The sequence below is a fragment of the Oxyura jamaicensis genome, chromosome 20 (genome assembly GCF_011077185.1).
Source record: "Oxyura jamaicensis isolate SHBP4307 breed ruddy duck chromosome 20, BPBGC_Ojam_1.0, whole genome shotgun sequence".
In the NCBI taxonomy this organism is placed as follows: Eukaryota; Metazoa; Chordata; class Aves; order Anseriformes; family Anatidae; genus Oxyura; species Oxyura jamaicensis.
This window is the reverse complement of record NC_048912.1, coordinates 5,387,098-5,392,902: the sequence shown is the minus strand read 5'-3', so window position 1 is coordinate 5,392,902 and position 5,805 is coordinate 5,387,098. Positions and strand designations below refer to the sequence as shown.

Here is a 5,805-nt window from a genome sequence, read left to right as displayed (position 1 = left end):
CTGTGTGAGATAGTAGATTGCTTGAAACGGCTTGTTAAAACCCACTCAACTTTTGCCTTTTCCTCTGAGAGACTTATTTTGACTGAAGTCAACCATTTATAAATTTACGAAATAGAAAAATAAGTTGCTGCTTTGGCGAAATAGATGCATTAATGAAGAGTTCTGCACCTGTGTAGCAGTTTGGAACTGGATTTAATTACTTTTTTCCTTTTTTCCTAGGCAATTGCCTGAAATGCAGAACCAAGAAGTTATTTAGTTCCGTTGATGCTTAAAATAAACTGTTGATTTATCTAATCAATTATCACTAATAGGTATGTGCCAACTTCCAGTTTAGGGGTTATTATGAGAAAATAATCTAAACCATATGCTCTCTTGCATCCATTTTCTTCCTATATTTTTGCATGATGAAAACCTGTGACAGAAAATGGCATTTCCAACAAATCTGGTTTTGGTCTTATATCCTTAATAGATGTACCTTTGACATTTTTATCCACATGCAACGTATTGAAATGTAGACATGGAGCAGAGCGTTTTCTGTCAATTAAATTAGGACTTGCTTCTTGTTTATATGGATGCAATTAAAATCTTGTGTACACATTGTGCTACTCATCATCAGTCCTATAACTTGACAATTCTTCCTGAGTGAGATGACGCTTAAGAACAGCAATGAAACTTCAAATGCTTTTGATCCAAATTAGCCACCAAGTGTGGGAAATCCTTCAGTGAAAGTACTGGCACCTCTGCAAACGTGACTGGCTTGCAGGCAGTTTCTGTTACAAGGAAAAGAGGCTGCTGGAACAAGGTAGTACCGATGCAGTTTTCCTGATGTGCAAAAAAAAGGTACAAAGTCCTCTGCTCCTGTGAATATGGGAGCAATTGAACACGAACCAAGCTCTTGGCTTTGAGGACCAAGCCTTGTTTAGCTTGCTCTTTCTCAGCCATACCTAGAACTTGTCAAGGCTGTCCATTCGGATTCCTTGCTGCTTTTTTAAAACCCAAATGAGTTATCCCTCTTTCTCTTCTTATTTTGTAACAGCACCCAGCAAAACCTGTCTGCATATTACTTTGTTCTGGAATGGATTTATCTGTGGATTTTGTTATGCAAAGCAATAGGAGGGATAGTAACAGCACCTGCATTAGGGTTCACGGTCACTTGGGAACTCCCAGACAAGCTCTGGACGACAGCTGCCATGCCGGGTATGTGGAAATCTGACGCTAGCAGTTCTGTTATGTGGGCCTGGGATCCCAAGCTGCCCATTCTCACATGCTGAATAAAATGTTTATTTCAAAGGACATACTGTGCAGCTGCAGAAAGCTTATAAAATTAACTCGTCATCCAGGAGAGTTAGGCTGTCTGTATCCACTGTTTTCAGTGGAATTTGGGTATCTAATTCCTGGGAAGCCCTGTGCTAAAGCTAAAACCCCCGTGTGTTACCAGCTCACCCTAAATCCCCCCCAAATCCCCCTCCGCTGTGCGGCCACGTCGCCGCCGGGAGCCAGGCCGGGAGCGCGGCCTCCCCCAACGCAGCCCGGGCACCGGCGCCCCCTGGCGGCCCCGGGCGGGCAGCGGCGCGCTGCTGGGGGCAGCGCTTCGGCAGCAGGCCGGCGGGTCTTGAGGGCGTTTGGCGGGGGGGCCGCTCGCCGGTGTGGGAATAAAAATGTTGGTTTTGCACAGTTACATGGTTTAGTGGGAAGGAATGTGGTATTGAGGTATGCTTGTAGTGACAAGAAAGCTTTACAGGCGTAAGCTTTATGTAAAATGCAGACTACCAGAATCCTTAATGCAATTAGGTGGAAATCACGGTGTAAGAAACATTGCCACCTCAAAGAGTAAAAGAGGCAAAAGAAATTTGACTTATAACAGGCTGACAATGAAAAGCCATGTATTGTCTGTGAAGCACCGGATAGATTGTGAACCTGGATTACCCAGTCAATGGGGAAACGGGAGGGTCCCGGTCCTCAAGAAAAAAAAAAAAAAAAAAAAAGGACAAGGACATCAGCACGTGTGCCAATGACACCAGGCTGTGTGGTGCGGTTGGCACGCTGGAGGGTTGCTATCCAGAGGGACCTGGACAGGCCTGAGAGGTGGGCCTGTGCGAACCTCATGAGGTTCAACAAGGCCAAGGGCAAGGTCGTGCACCTGGGCCAGTGCAATCCCAAGCACAAATACAGGGCTGGGCAGAGAATGGATTGAGAGCAGCCCTGAGGAGAGGGACCTGGGGTGTTGGTTGATGGGAAGCTCAACATGAGCCAGCAAATGTGGGCGCTTGCAGCCCAGGCAGCCAACTGTATGCTGGGCTGCAGGCAGATCGAGGGAGGTGATTCTCCCTTTCCTCTCTGCTCTCCTGAGACTCCTCCTGGAGTAACTGTGTTCAGCGCTGGGGCCCCCACAGGAGAAGGATAGGGTCCTATTGGAGCAGGTCCAGAGGAGGGCCACGAGGATGATCAGAAGGCTGGAGCACCTCTCCTACAAAGACAGGCTACGGGCACTGGGGTTGTTCAGCCTGGAGAAGAGAAGGCTCCAGGGAGACCTCACAGAGGCCTGCCAGGACTTAAAGGGGGCTACAGGAAAGCTGGGGATGGACTCTGTGTCAGGGGGTGTAGTGATAGGACAAGGGGTAATGGCTTTAAACTAGAAGAAGGCAGGCTCAGATTAGATGTAAGAAGGAAATTATTTGCTTTGAGAGCGGTGAGGCCCTGACCCAGGCTGCCCTGAGAAGCTGTGGCTGCCCCATCCCTGGGGGTGCCCAAGGCCAGGTTGGATGGGGCTGGGGGCAGCATGGTCTTGGGGCAGGGGTCCCTGCCCATGGTAGGGGGGGTGGAACACGATGGTCTTTAAGGTCCCTTCCAACCCAAACCATTCTGTGACTCTGGCAGCGACTCAGTGGAGAGGAGTGACATTGTGATCTGCAGCCCTCTCTGGGGGGCACTCCCAGGGCACAGCTGGGCTCTCACCTGCCTCAGCAGAAAGGAGCAATCAGTCAGCTCCATGCTGCCCAACAGCCCTGGATTTCCATGGACATAACATAACAGAGCAATTCGTTCCAAAGAAGCTTCACAGTGTGGGAATTTCTGTGGCAGGCTGAGGTATGATGATAGAGCCAGAGACCTCACTGTTACCCACTTGTTGTGCTTATGCCTTGCTCTTCCATACTCACCACATGTTTTGCAGCTCTTCATAGCTGCAGAATCCCAAAGGATGCAAGGATGAAAGGTGCAAAGGACTGAGAGATGAATGTGTGCATGAACAAATCTTGAAATCCAATAGCACTGTTAAGTAAGAGGCTTTTCCTCTTTGACTGCTTGCCTGTGCTCGGGGCAGGTGGTTCCCAGGAGTACCCTCTCCTCCAGCAGATGCTCTGTTGAGCACATGTTGTCCCTGAGAGTGGGGACAGGCTGATGGATGAATGGGACTTCTCAGCTCTGCAGAAGACACATTTTTTTGTGAGACAAGTGACGTAGCTTGCACTCCAGCACATGTGCTCCAACTACTTGAGGCTGATCAGTCCCGTCTATCTCATGATAAATATTAATGCATCATGTTATTAAATCTACGTGTGGAGATTATTATTTTGTTTGATCTTTCAGATAATGATACAAACAACCAAGCAGACTGTCTGCAGCAAGAAAGATGAGTATTTGCTGTTCATTGTCAGAGAGGATTTCCCAGCTCTTGGGGTATGAGGCTGGGGGAAGGAAACAGTCATATTTTCTGGCTCATGAGTGATTTGGAACTGGATATTGGAAAAGATTCAGAGAACAGCCCAATCCAGGAAGCAAATGGTACAAGTGGGGGTGATAGTCACCTTAATCTCTATTACTCTTCCCTGCAGAGACAACTGACAGCCACCACAAGGATCACTACAATGGAGAAGTGAGAAACAACCCGTCTGGAGCTTGAACAGCACATAATTGAAATCCCAAGTGCCGGGGTTAATCTCTGTTTTAGGAACAGTGCCTTTCCCATGGGAAAACACTTTCACCTGGGCCTTAAGGGCTTCAGCCCTCAGGACCAGGTCCCTTCAGAAGTATAGGCGGGGAAAACTGAGAAGACATCTACTAGAGGATGATGGCCAGAAATACCTGCAAGGTGTACCTTAACATGTGATTGCTCCAGGCAGAAAAGGGAGTAAATAAATCCACTGGTCATGTGAGAATGGTTCTCAGGAAAAGGACCTAACTTTATAGTGACAGGTTTTGGAAAATAATCGCTGGTTGTTGGAACTGCTCTGTGTACAGCAACGTTTTGAAAGGGAAAAACAAGGCAAGGATGGACTGGCAGGAAACTGTCCCTGTAGCTTGACCGTCTCCTGGATTCCAGACAGCAGACATTGTATATTCTTGCAAACAGAATTGCATTAATGATAATTGACTCTGCAAGTAGTGTTACCCCTCTTTAAGACTCCAGCCTTTGGCTTATTGTTCTGCTGAGTCTGTCAGTTACCATGACGTTAAACTTTGGACAATAACATTCACCCTCTGTTGTATGCTGCCTGTGTCTCTGACTGAAATTGTCCAAAAGTGACTATTTAATCTAAACCCACTGCTTTAAATTTTGCCAAAAGATTCAAACCTCTGACTTTGCTTGCATTCGCATACAACTGTAGTCCAACACAGTACTCCCTTAATTGTTTAGTAGTTTGAGGGTGATTCTGCTCTTTATTCCAGCTGGCAACAATGCAGAGTCATTTTTGGAGTAAAAGATAGAGTTTATTATGGCTAATTGTGGCACATTACTCTGCCTCATAAACAACTGAAATATGCTCTGGAAGTTAATTCCCACCAAAACACTGGTGAACATTCTACTTTAAAATAACACAAGCATATAACCTATTTTATCATTACTTAAGAACTGAAAACAAGAAACGGACAAGAAACAGAGGAGAGATTGCGAAGTAAATGACAGTGAACCCAGCACACCAGCAGCCTAAGCACTGCTATGTTTTTCTAAGTATTGTGACAAAGAGGGTGGATTTGAAAGTTGGGTTTGAAGACTGGATTTCAGATGCTGGGTGGATAAAAGTCAAGGTGTGTAATGATAGCACAAGGGGTAATGGGTGGTTTGAACTAAGAGAAGGTAGGTTCAGATTAGATGTAAGGAGGAAATTCCTTACTCTGGACGTGGTGAGGCAGTGGTTAAATGTGTGTCGGAGTGAGTTAGCCCAGTGGTTAAAAACATTCACTCCGTGGCTATCTTTAGAATCAGCATTTTAAAATGAATTTATTTACTGAGAGCAGAATTCAGTGCTATGCACAGACTCAGTAAAAACTGACTTACTCAAGAAAACAAGAAAAAAAAAAAGTATTTTTATCTGTGTGGTTCTGTAACCTCTTGAACCCAGAGTGTGCTCTTTTTATCAAAACTCACACAGGATTGTTTTTCCCTAGTATCAGATCAAAGACACTAGCTCCAGCTGTTCTTGGATGACTGCTGATGTTGGTAACTACTAATTACAAATAATGTAGTCTTAATTTTCTGGAACTTATTTAATTCACAAGGAGAGAGAAGAAAAGAACAGAAGAGGAAAGCACTGCATCCTGAATAGTATTTCAGCAGAGAAGAAAAAAAACCATGTAAGGTGATCTCCTAGGCATGCTTTTGATGTTACAGTGTCTGTAGCCAAGAGCTTCAAAGACAGCAGCATCTCAGCCTTCCTTTGGTTGAAGAAAAAACCTAGCTGAAGACCAGGATGTAACTCCAGCACAGCACTTCTAGCAGCTGCCACTAGCTTTTCCTCTGGCATTTCCCAAATAGTATGTATTCTGTATGTATAAAATATGATGTTCTACTCATCAGACAGCCCA

The 5,805-nt window shown here is 45.5% G+C and overlaps 1 long non-coding RNA gene across 1 annotated transcript; it reads left to right on the top strand.

The window, feature by feature from the left end:
- Window positions 1–272: 272 nt before the first annotated feature.
- On the top strand, window positions 273–4,475 carry LOC118176850. The gene is made up of 3 exons (XR_004755554.1): window positions 273–311; window positions 1,037–1,197; window positions 3,834–4,475. It is a non-coding gene; the product is annotated as an uncharacterized LOC118176850 (long non-coding RNA).
- The last annotated feature ends 1,330 nt before the right edge of the window (window positions 4,476–5,805 follow it).